Source organism: Haemaphysalis longicornis, unplaced genomic scaffold (genome assembly GCF_048455015.1).
Source record: "Haemaphysalis longicornis isolate Haplotype H1 unplaced genomic scaffold, Haemaphysalis longicornis Haplotype H1 scaffold_10, whole genome shotgun sequence".
Lineage (NCBI taxonomy): Eukaryota > Metazoa > Arthropoda > Arachnida > Ixodida > Ixodidae > Haemaphysalis > Haemaphysalis longicornis.
The window spans coordinates 139,234,614-139,252,758 of NW_027526204.1; the positions used below are offsets into that span (position 1 = coordinate 139,234,614).

The following is an 18,145-nucleotide window of genomic DNA, read 5'->3' on the forward strand; positions in this document are numbered from 1 at the left end:
GAGGAGTACACCAATTGGTGATTCATCCCCAATGCTTCCCCACTAAATATATCTTTTGCCCGTACGGTGGAGTACCAGTAAGCACTGCGGAGCAATACTTAAATTCATCGCGGTTCTGCAGTGCTCTCGCGTGCGTCCAAGAAAGACGAGCAGAATAGCTCACTCATATATTCAGTAATTTTCTAGATATTGCAGCCGGACTACTAAACATAGCTGTATTTTCGCTGTCGCGTAGCTGGATTGGGTACTATTACACACTGGTGACTTACCACGCACATAGCGTGTTAAACCTGATAATACGCGATTATCATTGCACGCTATCCCTCGAATAGAGCACTTGTTCGGAGCATGCTCATCGTGCACTTCCATCGCTGAAATAAACGGGTGAGGGTTAAGAGTGGCTCCTAAAACACGGAGATAAATATATAGATATAGGCCCGTTGCACCGGACCGAGGCCGCTGTGAGCGCAGCACTTTTCCTACTAAAGTTGTCTGTAGCACACGCTAGGGCATCGGTAAAGGAGTGGGTATTCCCCGACCCGTTATCACCCACTGCTTGCAGCATGCCGTGCCAACGATCTATGGTGTTGACACTGAGACACGGCATAAAGAAAGACGACCCTGATGAAACCATCGGTTCCTCCCTGCCATTTGTATTATCTGTGATCTGACTGGTCGGCTGGAATATCAACAGCTAACGTATTTTCGCCTGCGCCACATAAGCTGTTCGTTCTTCTCGGCCTTGTTATCATGGCGTTACCTTAGATGCCTTCTTTGTGTGGGCGCCGTGCGTGACTCGCGATTATCCCGGCTGTGCTGTCTAGGACAGGGCGTCGACACTTACGTAATAGGAATGCTACGAACCAAACCCGTGATATGCGTGGCATTTTTCGCGCAAGAAATGACCCCGAACCACCAGGATATAGAAAACGGCGCTGTTGCTTGCGAGGCAAACATCAGCGCAACGTGCCTATAGGAGGCGAAACGACCCAGTGCGGGAAGCGCAGGTGAGTGACCAGAGAATGTCACAGTGAAACTGAACGTGGACTACAAAGTCTCGTACCTTTGACGACGAAGAAGAGTGCAGCAGCACCGGATAGACAGAATTTCAGCGGCGAATCCATTCGGGGGCTGCGAAGTGGATTCCCCGTCGCGGTGCCCCTCCAGTTTCTTCTTACATGAAAGACACCGCTGGCTTAACCTAGACCAAGTTCTTGTGACGTTATCTGGTGCCGTAGGAAGCTCAGTTTCCTCTTCTGTCTTGCTCTTACCCTGTGTTCCAAGTATACACTACGCGGAGAAAGAAAGCAAACAAACTGGCGTCGCACGGAGGGAGCAGTCGTCTATCGAACCATTCTAGTAAGTGGCGACGCGAGCGGCGAACGCATCGACCGGCGGCGAGATTTGAACGCCACGCTAACCGTCACACCGCTTCAGCGCCGACTCAACTATCGAACGTTTACATGCGTGCGACCAAATCGCAGAGCGGAATCTGGCGCAGCACTGAATACACACACCTCCGAGTGTTGAAACACTGTTTCCTGTTATCTTTCAGCTTCCGAGGACGTAATTGTAGACCTTGTTGTCTGTCCGCGATTTGTTTCTGGGCGTGCTTAAGTGTTACAAAAAAAAAGAAACCATTGACTGAAGGGGTCTCTGAACTCTGGTCCCCGAAGAAGGCTCATTCTGGTGACCTCTTTTTCTTTGTGCCCCCGCCTTCGCGTAAATGTCTACATAGTTAAACTGCCTTGGTGTTGGACAGCTTACAATGACGTCAGTGCTTGATTCAAAACCATGCTGAGCGTAATTCAGGTGGAAGCGAACAGTGAAACATTTCCCTTTTTCGAGTTCTGTTATATTGTGAAAAAACAAACCTCTCTAAGCTATCATGAAAACCTTTAATTTGCCGTGCGTCATAATCAGGGTTTCTTACACAAACACCGTTTGCGTTGACAGCCATCTTGGTCTCCGCCCGTCGTAATAACCTGGTTCGTCCTCCCCACTGACCATTTTGTGATGGAGGCGAAAATCAGAAGTGCTTGTGGGTCGACACTTCGCCGCGTGACAATATCGCCAGGTTTTCAAAATATTCAAGAGATTTCCACTATAGTGCGCGCCCCTTAGCCAAAATGTTGCGTTGGTGCGTTAACGCCAATATAATATATATATATATATATATAGTTGGAAAAATGGTTGGCTCACGATTAAAAACAAAAACAGTGGTTTACTGACGTTTTGACGGGGGGACCAGTCTTCATCTGAGTCAGTAAACCACTGTGTTTTTATCGTGAATCAACCATTTTCTCAACTATTTCTTCTGGCTCCTCGAGAAGTTTCTTCTACTGGTTTATATATATATATATATATATATATATATATATATATATATATATATGACACAGGGGACTGAATGATTTTACCACAGCAATCATTCAGAGTATGAGTGCGAAAATAGAGAAAAATATACCGGGGTCAAAGCTTTTCATCCTACTGCGTCAACTCCATTTTTTCGTGCGAACACGCCTTTGGCGTGCATTAATAAGCCAACGCAAAAAGCCGAAGTCCACCTTTACCTTCGCCGTATCGCGCACGCCTGGCATTTAAAGCAGATGTCGCAAGTTTAAGGGAATTCCCCGGGACGAATATTCACTGGAGCAGTAAAAGAACGGAGGTAACGCTATGGACAGAAGAACAAAAAAGAAATCTGCAACGCCAAACCACGAAGAGGGCATTCCCGAAGACACTGCTGTCTTGCAAAAAAGCCCGCCGCCTTGGGCTTCGCGCAATGAAAGACTAAGAGCGACGCAGTGCAAATAAACGCAAAGACCCTTCCGACGGAGAAAGAAAAAAAAAAAGGAGACTGCTTGAAAGTATTTATGGTTTCAGCGTCTCCTGTCGATGAAAATATGCGATTCAGAACATAAGCGGCAATCGCCTTTTTTTTCTGCTCGAAAGAAACGAGAGAGCATGGGTGAGAGAGAAAGAGCCATTCACGAACCGCGTAACGAATGTGGGAAACCGAAAAAAAGGGTGGTGCTACGGAGCAGACGACAGAACCAGGAGAAAGCTCGCGGATGCTCTTATTTTAACGTTTCCCTCTTGTTTCTTTTACCCCCCCCCCGCCTCTTTTTTTGTTTTGTTTTATACAGAACGTATTATTCCTTTCTTCCCCCACTGCTCTCCCGCCTTTTTTCCTAGGGGTTGCCCTCAAAACTTGAAAAACGTTTCAGCGGCAGCAGGTTCTTTTTGCATGCATTGTTTTTCGCTCGTCTTGCGGCAAGACTAGACGTAGCCGGCGCACATTTTGTGCGGCTTCTCTTTTCGTCTCTCCTTTTGTCGGGTCCGGGCCGAAAGGAAGGCCGGTCTGCATACCGGCAATTGAATGCTTTTTGTCGCCGCGGCTTAAATCGCGGCTGGTCTGGGGATTTTATCCCCGTCTCCCCAAGGTGGACTCCAAGTGATCCTACATTTCTTTGTACTGATCTGCTCGTTTGTGTGTGCTTTCTCAATGCATCACAAAATGGAAGAAATAAAGGGGGCGAGTGAGACTTATAACTGGCAAACATTGCCCTTGACAGTCCTTTTTTTTTTCAATGCCTTTGAACAGTAGTTTTTGTTTTCGTGCTGCTCTCACCCATATTTATTTCACCCAAAATATTCACTAAAATAAACAAGACAAATTCTCCGTAACAAAATCTAGGGGATATTTTTAAGAATGTGATATCAGAACTTCGGTGATTATTTTATATTAAAATAGAACAAATAAAACGAAGACACTTAACAAGCAGATGGAGCTTGAGTTCATGACTTTCTATTGTATTTCTTTTCTTTATTAAGCAGTGCAAATAACGTAAGTTGCCAAAGTAACTATTGATTTGAAGTTAAGCATTGCATAGCAAAAAGAAATATCATCGTTCTATTAAAATAGATTTAAACGTCTACGGTACCGCGCAATCTTCATACAGTTTTGTCAGCACAAAACCGTCAACTAATTCTGACTTAAATTCCCGACTTAAATGCAACTTGACATCATTTTACTGCTCACCAATGCGGGAGACTGTTTAAATTACCTTCGCAAGGTTGTTCGCGAAACTCTGAATCCTGGACATGATAATTAAAACTCCCGATGACTCCTAGAAAATAGTGTTGCAGTACCAACACAAGCGCTGGGTTCTGAAACCACTATATTGCTTTTAGTGTGCGAGTGTCTAACGTAAAGCTGAAATCGGAGTTATTCTATTTGCAGCATACAGAACCCTTGAAAGATTTTTTTCTTGTATTTTTTTCACAGACCGCACGACGTTGCACATTGTTTTCTGCTCTATGATTTTGGTACAGTTTTTTCGAACAATATAAGCCTTCTATCACAGTCTTCTTCCCACAGGCCTGAATCTCAGAATCTGCACTTAAGCAACATATCGCAGGTGTGACTGCTATCTCACTGCGTTTTTTTCTGTTTCACTACTGAATTCCAGAAAAAAATGAGCAGATTATCTTAGTCCAAACTGAAGGAGGTAGCTGTCCTGAATTGTCTGTAACCTCCATGATAGGGTGCGGAATTGTATGCACATATAACGTGTCGGTTGGAAATCTGAACTGGCCTCTCATTATTATTGCTGTGACTGTTTCAAAAAAAACTTACCTCACCGCAAGTATACGGTGGTCCATGATAACCAACAGTATTTACAATTTATGATAACTGTGTTACTCGATAAGTAGTCAGTGAGCGCGCACTCACAACTCCATGTAAGAGACACAGTGAAGGTGAAGTGCGTATAGCGGACCCTCCAAGAGTGGATACTTAGTGCTGCTCCAGTTCTTATATGTCAATTTTCATTCGTTTCACTCTTTTTTATTGGAAATACGAGTTCGAGTTTCGTTTGAAGAATAAAGCTTTTATTTAGAAAAAAAGCTTTAGCTGTCTCCAGTTCCTGTGACCCTTGACAGATACACTGACGTCAAGGATCAATGTTCGCGGTGACCACGGTACTGACCCAAACCAGATACATTGCACTAAAAAGTTGAAACATCGTCAATAGTAGTCGGGAAGCGTCTGTGCGTGGTGTCTCCTTTTTTTTCCCTGAAAAAGGAAAAATGCTTCGCCTTGACAATTCGCAATGCTGTTTTTACTTTTTTACTGGTATACACAACAGGTTTATTTATTACGGAACTGATGCAAACTGCAGGCTGTAACGGGTTTTTTCTCTATTGACATTTTAACAAATCTACACAAGCACAGCGGCCGCAATACATGCCAAGAAACTCGTCTTTTTTTCCAACCTTTGATGTTATGACTTGTCGATCTCGGCAATTTGAGTCTTTGAGGGCCATGGGTGGCGGCACTGTAAAATTAATTACTGATTTTACGTAAGATAATTTGTATGCCTTTTTTCAAATAGAAGGCACCGTAAAAAGATCTTTGAACAGCGTGTTCAAACCCAAGCTACTACTTCTAACTTATAAATGCCGGTCTCATTTGACATGTTGTACTTGTCAATATTTACCTGATAACTTTAGCTTCTGTGATGGTACAGAAAGGTAGGGTTATCGCTCGTCATCGCATGGGTTTTTTTTTTTCACAGTTATTTCCCAATTCGCTGTTATTAGTTAACAACTTGGATTAAATGCCTAGAAAAGTGCGATAACTGCTACGACTTTTCTGTTCCCCGCCCCTAGGTCTTGTTATTGTTAACATGAACTGTTATCATGCTACGCTTACTCACTGTGCCACCTTATTCGGAAGGTAAGAGCGGCCAGTTCTTTCGCATTATTTGTTACATTTTGTTCAAGGATGGTCACATAAGCGCAATACTATGAGAATGAATAGAAATATTGGGTCAATTTGATTGATTTGTGGCCAGTGCAAGGTGTATTGTTTGTTTATCTAGGTTAGTTTTAATATTTTATGCGCTTCATAAAAAGACCACGTGAAGTCACAGTATGGCCAACGGTTGTGCATTACAAGAGCTACTGCACGCTACTGTACAGAGTGAAAGGAAGAGAGACTCGGAAAGAAGGAAAAAGAGACAGATGGAGAGAGAGAGAGAGAGAGAGAGAGAGAGAGAGAGAGAGAGAGAGAGAGAGAGAGAGAGAGAGAGAGAGAGAGAGAGTTGAGGCAAGGGATCGGCTATAAGCAGACAAGAACGTCCACTTGACTTCCCTTAGCTGGGAAAGGGGACATGAGGAGAGAGAATGAGAGTGAAAGGGAAGAGTTTAAAAAATGAAAATGGCAAAACGACGTTTGCTTCGACATCCCTGCAGTTACGGTAAAATAAAAGCTAGATTTTTCTCACGCTTAGGTGTGTAGTTCTGGTTAACCCGTACAGCCCTGTCACGTTTTATCGGTGACGAGGGGTACCCCTGCTAAGTGGCGAGCGTGTCCAAGTCACAATATTGAGGCCCACCAGTGTTTGGTGAGGGTGAAGTTCAAAGGTTGCCCAGTGCTCGCACTAAAAAAGCCGACCTGTCTCAGGCAGTACAAGGTCTATGTGACAATGTCCCTCATATCCGAAATGTATCCTGGTCAAGTTGGACGCAACATGTTCAGTTCAGTATTTTAGAGAAAGTACGAATCACATCAAACACGTTTCAGTTTTTCTAGGCTACTGCTCAATCGACATACAACGGACCACAAGGTTATTGCTGCCCGTGTGGTTATGCTTAGGCTGGGATGCTGGCCTTGCTAATGGCGGCCAATTCTCGGCCTTAAAATAGACATTCAATGAACGTCAATATCTTTTCGTTGAAACGATCAGAGTTGTAGCAAGAACAGGCTAATAAGGTCCACGGAATTTCTCAAGAAATCCGCACGTACCTGAAAGAATAAGATAAAAATTAAACAATTTCTTTCTAGGTGTTCCCTACTTTAACAGGCAATTTATTTATCCGGATAAGAACCCATCCTCGGTGCGTGTGGTCGGCCGCTCTCTAATTAATTGCGCAGAAGAAACCAGTGCGGCACCTCGCAAACCGCCGCTCTAAAAACAAGGTCAAGAACAAAGCTCCCCCGTGAGAAGAAAAATAAACAGGCGACGGAAAGAAAATATACGAGTGAATCGAGACGTAAACTGCCAAGACGGAGAAAGAAGAGAGGCATCTCGAGGGAAGGCGTTAGAGACGGCGGGGCAACAACAAAAAAATAATAATAACAATAACGAAGTACAGAGACGACAGCGGAATTAGAGGAAGCAAAAACAAAGCAAGAAGAGAGGGCATCCGCGCTCATGCACGTGAGACGAGTGTGCCGAGCGCTCAAAAGGCCAAGTACAAAGGACGAGCCGCCGGCGAGCGCAGGGCGGGCTTGTGTGCGAGAAGCGACCAAAAATCAAACAGAGAGACACAAAGAAAAGGAGCGGCGAGGAGGCAGAGAAGAAAAAAAGTCGACCCGCGAGAAAGGCGCCAGGCGCGAGAACCAAGCGAGTAAGATAGCGAAAAAGCACGAGAAGGAGGAAAGCCGCGCAACAAGAGAGAAAGCGTCCGCGGCGGCGTAGTCTCGTTGAAACCGAGGCAGAGGTTTCCACGTCTCCTCCCTTCCCTCGTCCGAATTGGGGAAGCCGAGGGGGAAAAGGTGCCGAGAAGAGGGAAGGCAGGAAGGAAGGCCGGCCGAAGCAGCAGCAGCAAAACCGAGCACGAAAGGGACGCGACGCAGAAACCCGCGGCGGGTTCCCTGCGGCGCGCTTCCCGAACGACAAGGGGAGAAGACGAACACAACAAGAGGAGGCGAGTATAAAAACGCCGCTCGGGCCGGAGAGGAAACGGGTGCTACGGCGGGAGCCCGGTAAAAGGGGGAAGCGATAAGGGAGAGGAAAGCGCGTGGTCGGGACACGGAGCCCGAGAGGAAAGGGGGTCACGTGAGGCCACCTAAAAAGCACGTGCGCCGTGACGTCGCCCGTGACGTCGCGCCCAGGCCCCGCCCCCCAGGCAGGGCGTTCCGCGCTGGCTGCTGGCCGAGGGCCGAACCTCGGCGAGTCTGTGGCGCGGGCTCGACTCCGAAGGTCTCCCTCCGTGTGGCTGCCGCGCCGCGCTACAGGGCTGCCCAGCGGTGAAGCGCGCTTGCACGCGCGTGTGCGCGTGGTCATGCGTGACTTGCGGTGAAGTGCGCTTTCGGTTTCCACGACGTTCTGAGCGCGCCGCGTGGGTGCTTGTTTGTATCGCTGGCGTGACTCAAGGTGAAGTGAGCCGTCCAGCTGAGAGAGGTGAAGCAGCTGTGTTCCGTTGTTCCGTGTGACGAACGGATTGTGGGACTTGACGTTTTGCGTGAGTCGGTGCGTCTCTTCTCTGCCGCTTAGAGACAAGGGCACCGCGCCGAAACCTGGGAACTCTGCGACTACGGCCGCGCGGGTTCCTTCGGGCTGACCGCGGCGCTTGTCGCGGTCGGTGTGATGGTGACTCAGAGGTGAGCTGACACTTGAGCACGTGTCCTCTTGCGTTCACAAGCACGCGCAGCGTTTCAGTGAACCCTACGGGAGACCGATAAGAAGAACCCTGGTGGGTGACAGTCCAAATAAATGCTTCAAATCTTTGCACGAAAACTGAACCAACACGCTATTGTCGGAGGACAGTTTCGCTATCACCGTTCGATTGTATTAGCAGACAAATGGTGGTACTTAAGTCCTCATTCCAATATCATTTAAGGGAAAATTATTTATCGCTGTTAAGATAAGCCTGTATATCGGACACCACTTTGAGTACTTTATCGATTTACGAAATCATAAACGCCCAATGCGGGCGCCTTCAGCAAATTCCCGCCATTTATGTCGCTAGCGGGAAGGACAGTTTTTTCTACAAATGTGCTCGTAGTTTAAAGGGGAAACAAGAAGCTTTCAGTTCGTGGCACTGCGGGGTAATGCCCTTGGAAAAGGTCCATGCAGTCATGCCCTCTCCCTTGCGAGAAAAGGGAATAGGCTGGTTAAATAAATCTAACCAAACTTCTCTTACCATTTACCAGCAAGAACTAACTGCTTTTTTCTCTTCCTTCTCAACGCAACAAGACGTCAGCTGCACGATGACTCAATTTTTGTTGCTTCAAGGCAAAGCTGTAACTTGTTCTTATTTGTACGTGCATTCGTGCTGACCCTGCAATTCAGTAATTTGAACACTGTGCCCTGGAACGCTACTATTTCTACCACTCCGTAAATTCCATGATTCATGCTCGCAGAAACTATAGTTATGTTTTTTTAATGGCGAAGCTTAAGAAGAGTGTTCTTACATCAAACGAAATTTCCTGTGGGACTTGCAATGAAACTGCGATTTTCAACAAAAAGCATGGTAAATCCCGTATACAAACTGGTAATATAAAATACCACGGGACTGCTCAGTGGTAGATTTCAAAGGGGAAGGGAGGGGAAAATTGGGAGCAGTCAGCACCTCTTCAACCCCTTAGGTTTGTTGCAGACGTGCACTGCTATGGCTGCCGTACCGACCACCTCCATCTCCTCTTCCTTCAGGCCATCCCGTAACAAATCTTCCTCCCTAACCGCGCTCCTGAAAGTCAGTTTGGTTTGACCACTGGTTGCTTGCTTACCTAATAATGATAGTAAAGATGTATATTTTACCTAGAGACCAATGCCATCACGGGGAACAGTTCTTTGCCGTCAGGCACAAAGATTGAGCACATGCTCCAGCCGTTCGGTTTGAACAAACGCACCGCACTTCACCTAAGATTTCTGCCATGAGGGGCAGCCCGTGTATATATTTTACAATTGTGTCAGCTGTATTTTACACTAGTGTTACCTAATGGTTAAGAGATGTCGCTGTGGCAATCTGTGGAGGATCCCGTCCGCTTAACTGGTCGACAAGCAAAACCCTAGAGGACAGCAACGACCATAAAAAGTAACATGAGACCTGATATATTGCGTTTATAACTTTTTTGACCACTAAATGGACGTTTAATTTAATGCTCAGCACCTTACCGACACCCGCTTCAGTAATTTCTTGCACAGTTTATTGAGACTACCGTTCAAAAATTGCGGTTGCTGACAGTTTTCTCGGAAGCCTGTAATATCTTTTCTTAATGTTCTGCAAACCATTTTATGTCACCAGTACCGCTTCAAGAACGCACCCTTTCTTTTATCGAGATACTGTCTTTCGGGATTACTAGACACCTTAACCTTCATCATCTTGTTTTGTGGCCGTAACTTCACCTGTTAACAGCTATGCATGTAAACTCATCTGTAGAGCGATTTTAACAGTCATGCGACCATCAACGCTACCTGAAATGCTCCTTAGGCCTACCTGAAATGCTCAGCCCTAGAGAGTTCATTCACCAGCACAACTTGCGATGGAACAACATGGTCACAAAGGGGAAAAAAGAACTTTCGGGAAAGTCAGCCCTTCTTGTTTTTAGTCATTGTTATGTCGGGAAGAAGAGACGTAAAGCAGTGCTTCAGACATTCTTATCTCGCTAGAAGATACGGCGAGATACGGACTTCTGGTCATGTATTGTCCTCATTGTATAGGCCAAAAACTGGAGTAGTACAATGTGACCCTGCTTGGGACCGCAATTTTGTTGATTTGTTTATGTGAAACTGGCGGCTGTTGGACCTAGATAGAAAAGCGTTAGGCAAACGCCGACGTAAACCCTTCGTTTTAACTACGACACGGTGCTTTTCTAGCGCCCTGTTTAGCAAACCATTTGCAAGTAGAGGCACAAATACGAGGATTGCAGAAGACCGAGTTTCTTGTCCTCATGCACGCAGAAACCGAAATTGTTAGGCCGGTTAGATTCAAGCGGACTTACATACTGTAAATATTACAGTTCAGGACTTCTGGCAGTTCAAGTTCACTGTCGTATGTATGTATGTGTGTATTTATTGATCATCAGGAAGAGAGGAAGGTCCACCAGCAGGCATAAATTGCCTCGCCTAGGGGCGGACACCGGAACGCCTGCTGGTGTAGGGGAGGTGGATTCAGACATAAGTATCCGGTAAAATTATGAAGCTGCATTTGCCCTAAATTTTATGACAGCCGTTGCAATCTCGTGATAAAGCTGCATCGTGATTGCATGCGACGGCTATTCCAGCCAACGCTAGGTAAGCAATCCCTTTGGTATAGGTATCTTGAGAAATCACTACAAGGTACTAAGCATGGGGATGATGTTTAGCCTGACAAAATGGGCCGCCACATTGCCACTATTTGAGAAAACACGTGTAAAAGATCTGAGGCAAGCCACTGACTCCAGTATGCAATTACCGTACCAAGAATTTGCATAGCGAAGGTGATTTTTTCTTGAGATGCGGGGTCTGGGGGAGGGGGGGTTGTTTTAAATGGGTTTTTTCAACATATTGCCTTATGGCATAAGAGAAAGTTCTCAAAGATACAGCACACCTTTTTCTCGCAAAAATGCGGTATGAGATCAGTACTGGGGCCCACATATCCACCTCTGAAGAACTGGGGTTCTGCCAGGATGGAGCTCTGCGTTGAGAAAGGCGGTGTTGAGGTTCACCCTCTGAGACTCCCACCCGCTTAACGTTGAAGGGGTGGCAGTTCTTATAGATTTCCGCATGTGTTCTCATTCCCTAAATCCCCCATTCTTCTAGCTGTGCTCGGGCTGCCCAATCAAGACGAGGATTGCTTGTTGATGGAGCAGATAAACCGAAACTATCTACACTAGGTGCGTGTTAGAAAACTGTGTGCGATTTATAATTGTTTCTCAGCCTTTTACTAGCCACACCTAAGAGATCAAGTGTACTTCGGGAGCAGTAAACTATAAAACTGTATGCTAAATTGCTGCGAGCTAACCTGCCCGACGTTCTTATCTAGATTAACGTATCGGTGCAATAGTATACTACAAAGAGAAGGAGAAGGCGTGTCTTGCCAAGACAATATTTGCAGACACGCCTGCAATGTACGAACCATCAACCACTCTCACGTTTTGCGCATAACCCACTGGTATACAGAGGTGGTAAACGCAAGACGTGTTCACCGGATCCAAATTTCTCGTTGAACTTGAAAGCTTATTCGTTTGTCAAACAAACCCATTGCAAGTTTTTTTTTTCGCCACATTGTGCAATAAATACCACTCTGCTATTTCCATATTGTTGTTCACTCACCAAATTGATAACAAGAACTCAAGGGTGCCTTTCGCGACCTAATTAAGAAATCATTTATTGCTGGCCTGCCTTCAGTTCTTCTTTAACGAGTGTTATGTACTGAAGACCAAAAGCTATTGCAGCTCACGACGCCTTCACTGAGTGATGTTACAAATTCATTTTTAAACCTTCATCATTCTAACGCGTGATTCAGGACCGTTTCGGCAAGCAGTGCCATTCTATCCCCGGAGGTAGTGAAGACGATTCACGCAGAGGCGAATTGTTGTTTAATGCTTGCTTGTTGGACACCTCCATTTCTCTCTATGGTCAAGTTGCAATGGAAACAAGTAGAAGCGCAGAGGTCTATCTGCCACTGCCTCGACGGGTCGTGTGACTCGCACAACCACTTGCCCGCGTCTAAAATTGAGCCTGCAGCCAATGCGGACGGCGAAGGGAAGGAAATGGGAATGACGGCCATGGAAGGCGGATACTGGTGGGAAACGAAGAGAGTGGCAGGCATCCAATGCCACTGCTAAGGGGCGAATGCGACCACTGACATGGTAAGAGCGCTAAGCCCCGTTGCCGCGGTGTACAAGGGGCGTCCGAGAAACGTCGCATCGCGTACTTCCGAACCTTTAACAAGGGGTGCTCACTGGGCCGAGCCATAGGCTCACGAGTAACACAGCTGAGATACTCACGCATGCTTAAAGATCCTCAAATAAATTTTCAGAAAATTATTTCTTGTAGTGTGAAACTCAAAACTCACACAGCGCTAAATATCCACAGGTGAGTATACATGCGCGAAGAAGCGTACTGTCCAACGCCTCCCCAGGATTCTCTGTTTTGTCTAAACTCGCACATCGCATAGCCTCTTTAATTCTTCAAGCATCCGAAGACTGCATGGTTCCATTAATACTTTCAACAAACCTTTCCTCCCCGCCGCAAGGGAATCCCCTCCCAGAATCCGCCGTTGCAGAGCGAAACGCTTAGAAATTCCGTGCTCAACCAATCATGAAATATCCTGTTTCTTGTTTGTTTGATATACGCATAATTTTCGTGTCTGCTTCAGTTGTTGCTACTTTTAGTTGCTTTTTCGCCAATTACCATTGCTGACAGTGCCTGTATTATTATTTTGTCCTCCCACCTAATGTAATACTCTGTAAAGGGCTCTTAAGCGAGCAGAATACGATGATGGTGGTGAAAACAATCCTTAAAATATTTATAGCCGCTGGTCGTGGAACCAGACATATTCCGCAATAATCTGAGGACTGCTGAGAAACTTATGGAACCAAATCGCAGTACGATCGCGGACTTGACGACTTTTGCCGAGAATGTTCACTTAGCTCATTGTGTTTGCAAAAAAGAAAAATATTTCCATTACTCTAGCCCGTCGTCAGTATGTAGTTACACGATAGTCTCCGAATTCATACAGCCGGTCCTGTAGCATACGTTGGTTTTGTGTTAGTACTACCCCAGAACCAATTGCAAACGATGCGCAATTTCTTACGCATATCTTAAGTACAAGATCAAAAAGTAGCCGCCTCAGTGAAGAAGGCGTCGCGCTGCTGAGCACGAGGTCGCGGGTTCGATTCCCGGCCGCGTTGGCCGCTTTTCTGATGGAGGTGAAAAGCAAAAACGCCCGTGTGCACGAGATTTCGGCGCACGTTAAAGATCCCCAGGTGGTCAAAATTAATCCGGAGCCCTCCACTACGGCACGCCTCATCGCCCGCGATGCGTCAGCGCGTTAAACCCCATAACATTCAATCAAAACTATCCCCACAGTCATACTGCGTGACGACGGAGCAACCGTCATCGCATAAGCACAAACACATATATCGCCGCCCGGGGAGTGACTCTGCGAGATACGTGCTTACACCAACGGAAAGAATCCTGTAGCTACAATTCGTGGGGTACATTAAGGGTAGTTTTTCCTTTAAATATTTCCTTAGTGTGTGAGAACTTGTATAATCGTATCTTCACCTTTCTGGTGCCGCATGCACTGTACCATTATTTCGCTTTATTTTCAATTCATGTGTGGTTCGAGGCGGGTATTGCTTTCCAGGTTGGACCAGATCCGACAAAACGTGACGTCTTCTAAAGTAAAACCATTGCTATACTCGGTAGGTCATAAATGCAGTGTCGTGGCCAAGAAGAAACCAACAAGATGGGCGGCGACGCTATGAATGAAAGACTGGTAAAACAGGCTTGCGTCCCTCTGAGTGACGCAAACTTTCTCGAGGAAGCTCCTACAAACAAGGTCAAGTGTTCGAGTTGAAAAAATGGTCGGGTACATTGAATTCTGGGACTCAAACCCATGGCCTCCAGAATGCGGGGCGAACACGCATCCCCAAAACCACAATGTATTTGTGGCGCTTACTACGCGCGGACACTTTGAATGTGTCATGGCCTTTGACTTAGATACGTACGTTAGAGACGTACTAAGACCTACACGAACAACTTGAACAGGCTAAAATTACAGTGGTATTAATTGGGGGATTAGCGAATCACGTTTCTGCTACGAGGGGATATGTAGGAACAGCGACAAAACAAAACATCATGCGCCCCTCCGTGTAACGACGACGATGGGTGAACGCGAAGCTTTTTCGCGAGGAATTCCTTGGTTGTCGCCTAAGTTTCGACTTTGACTCGCACGTGGTGCGGACTTCCATTTGTTGAGCTTTGACCCGCACGCACTTTGGACTTTTCATCGCAGCGGTTTTGACTTTGACCCTTCGCCATTTGATTTATTTCGCGCGTACAAGGCTTCCCGTTCAATCATCGCCTTCATTAGTCGAAGGGGTGCGTGATTTTGCAGGGTAATTTTGCATGTCCATGCACCCCTCTCCAAATCTAAACAGCCTTTGCCGTGTCGCAATGGCACAATTGGATAAACGTCGGCTTCATAAGCGAGGGATCCAGGTTCGATTCCGACGACGAGAAGCGTTTTTTTTTTTATTTTCGTTGACGTCACCCACGGTCATCCTTACCGCCAAAGGAAGTTGGCTTTCCTGCAGTGTTTTTTCGAAGCGACATACACCATCGGTGAGGCTTAGATAGTTTCGTTTTAAAAGGACGCAAAGGGGAAATGGCGATGGTGACAATGCGTAGGCACACTCGCACCCCTGTATTAGTTGTTCCTGCCAATAGCAACAAGGTGGCGCCACTGTAGGTACCACGCCACGGCTGTGCCGAAAATGATCGAGCTACCTTTCACGCGAGGCTTGTTCCTGGAAAAAATTTCACCTGTGTAGTGTCCACGGCAATGTACTGTGAACCTTCTTTTCTGAAAATCAGCTGTGTCACGTGGTCGGCCACGAATATTCTGCACCGGAAAGAAGCAACGAAACGCGGGGAAGAGAGCCGATCCGCCATGTACGTACGGAAATTCAACACCAACGCTTTCACATGCACTGAGTCATAAGGAGTGCTTGGACCTCGTGGAATTTCTTCGGTCAGTGGTACTATATGGGAGGCAAGATAATGATAGAGCAAAGGAGCTACTGCGAGCCTAACAGGTGGCATTAAGTAAACGAACAGGACGGTTGTCTTGCAGCCGCCTCCTTGTTTCGCGCTACTAAGCCATAGCTCTCAAAGTTAAAGTGTGTGTAGCATGTACAGGTTTTGTCAAAATTTCCTACGCCATGCTAAAAGTGCATTGGCCACAAAATAATTCACAGTACAAGCTTATCGCCTGTGCGAGGCTGAAAGGTTTTATTCCAGATAGGTGTATAACACTCCCTTCGTTCATAATGTCATAAAATATTTGCCCAAAGCTAAACGTTGCGCTTGCTTTGAATTCTTTGTAGCCTAGAAACCGTTGGCATTGCCTAGAAAATTTTGTAAAAGGCTAAACCTCCCCCCCCCCCCTCCTACTAAATTTGATAGTGCACTGTGTTATTCTGTGTGAACATGAATCGCTTACACTGTCTCTCATACACTACCAGCCCTACCGCAGCGAGTACTTCCCCCGCGGCAGTTCGGGCAATTGAGTGGCAACAAACCAACTGACCTTCATCGCCCAGATTCCACATTTCGGCGTCCGCCCTTCAACAATGCATCGCCGAAATGGATAGCTGCCTTCCACCCGGCTCCACCACATTAGATGCCGACACCAGTATTCAATATAGTGTGACTGACACTGCCATTCATTGCACTAGCCATCCAGCCCTCAGCAAGACGCTCAGATTTAAGGTCCCTGAACCTCCATCATAAATCTGTGCGGAACTTGTAGCCATTAGAGAGGCTCTGCTTGCTGTAACCGGAATAACTTTGCAGCCCGAAGCGCTCATCGTAGTTCGCACCGACGACCTTCAAACAGTCCGCTTACTTCGGTTAGTTGGTCGTAGCCCTGTACTGGCCCAGAATATTCACCAACTTGCGGCAGGAATCGCTCGCAAGATTCTTATTGAAAGGGTTCCGCGTAACCTACTCACAGATCACTGCAAGACAGACGTACAAGCCCGGCTAGTGGCCTCTGTTCCATTTCCGACTTTCCCGTTGGAGCTGGATGATGCCACTTTCCTGCTGACGAGAAAAGAACATCTCCGGCGCCGCACATGTGCTCTCATTCCACCGTGGGCTGTCACCCTTCCCCCGGGTCTTACCCGTTCCGAGGAGGTTGCGCTTAGGAGGATTCGGGAGGGGGATGGCCTTAACTCCCGCCGTGACCCGCCAATGGACTCCCTTCCGAGATTCCTTTGCAAACCCCAGTTGCCCAGTTTGCCACCGCAGCGACGCGATCGGCGACCTCCACCACTTGCTGTGGTATCGCCTCGCCTTGCGTCCGACGAGACTGCGGCATCTTGCGGCGCAGGGCCCCCGCGTAGACGATGCATCCGCTTACAACTCATGGATACATGGGCCCCATCATCGTTAACTCCTAGATTTCATACGCGAATCAAACATTTTCATGTTCATTTAATCATTGTCGTCACCATCAACTCATACCCCCTTATTTATGCCCAGTGGAAAACTAAACGCGCTTAAAAAATAAAATAACGGGCGGTGGGATGCCGCTTACAGTGTGGGCCAACAGGGTTTCGTGCTGGTTCGGCCTAGTGGGGATCCATTAGTGGATACCGTAGATTTAGTTTTAATCCCTGCGAAATGTAAAGCTGCGACCTTATGGGACCATGATGGTTTCACAATAAGGCAACGTCTGTTTAGTTTCATGGTGGTTTACTTTCAGGACCCTTTATTGTTGGTTGTGCTCTCCCAGAGGGTATTCAAGAAAGTTAGAGAAATTGCGAAGACACCTACGCACTTTTTATGAGTACTGAGCACAAAAGCATCAATGACCAATCAAACGCGTGTGGCGGCTGCTTAGAATTAGAATTCTGCGCTGCGAAAGATGCTTTCCAGTGCGTATTCCCCCTGTATTTGCGATGTCATCTAGTGTACGGCAACCTTTAGCTACTACCAAGGCCGCGGCCACCGGCGATCTGCACAGGAGAGAGAGAGAGAGAGAGGGAGAGAGAGAGAGAGCGAGCGAGAGAGAGAGAGAGAGAGAGAGCGAGCGAGAGAGAGAGAGAGAGAGAGAGAGAGAGAGAGAGAGAGAGAGAGAGAGAGAGAGAGAGAGAGAGAGAGAGAGAGAGAGAGAGATGAAACTTTAATGAACAATGAGGAGGTTAGCCCCCCAAACGGCGGGGTTTGCTACCTCAGATGGAGTGAACATAGTGAGCGGAAAAAAGGAAATAAAGGGGGAAGAACTACGTAGTAATACTGAATAAAAGAAAGGAAAATCAGTTCGCAACGTAGAAAAAAAATTAGAGCATTAGGTGAAAACCAAAATCTGAGGATCTCAAGATTAAAGAACCTCGAGTAATCCCGAGTCAGACAAAAAAGTTAAAAGAGCCTTTGTCCCTTGCGCCCCGTCAGCGCGTTTTTGCCACGGACCAAGAGAGTGGTGCAGCTGTAAAGTGTTTCCGCGCAGCAGTCGCACAGGAGTTCTTTTTACTGTTTCGCGTTGTGTTGCATGCTGCGGGCGGTAGCACAAAAGACGCGGTATGTCTTCTTTCACAGAGCACACAGAGCACCCAATATCCAGGCATTTCACACTCCATAGCGGTACGGCACGTACTACTGCCCACGTAGAGCGGCCGCACAGCGCGCTATAG

General features: G+C 46.8%; 1 protein-coding gene across 7 annotated transcripts in view; it reads left to right on the forward strand.

Moving 5' to 3' along the window:
• Positions 1 to 7,964: 7,964 nt before the first annotated feature.
• Positions 7,965 to 18,145, forward strand: part of LOC144159464 (uncharacterized) — a 286,980-nt gene continuing 276,799 nt past the window's right edge. For 5 of the 7 annotated variants that reach the window (XM_077690970.1, XM_077690976.1, XM_077690977.1 and 2 more), the window contains exon 1: positions 7,966 to 8,395. The gene's annotated coding sequence lies outside the window, so the exon portion shown is untranslated. Of the gene's footprint in view, positions 8,396 to 18,145 lie in introns of all 7 variants that reach the window. The other 2 variants (XM_077690975.1, XM_077690978.1) reach the window with 2 other exon arrangements.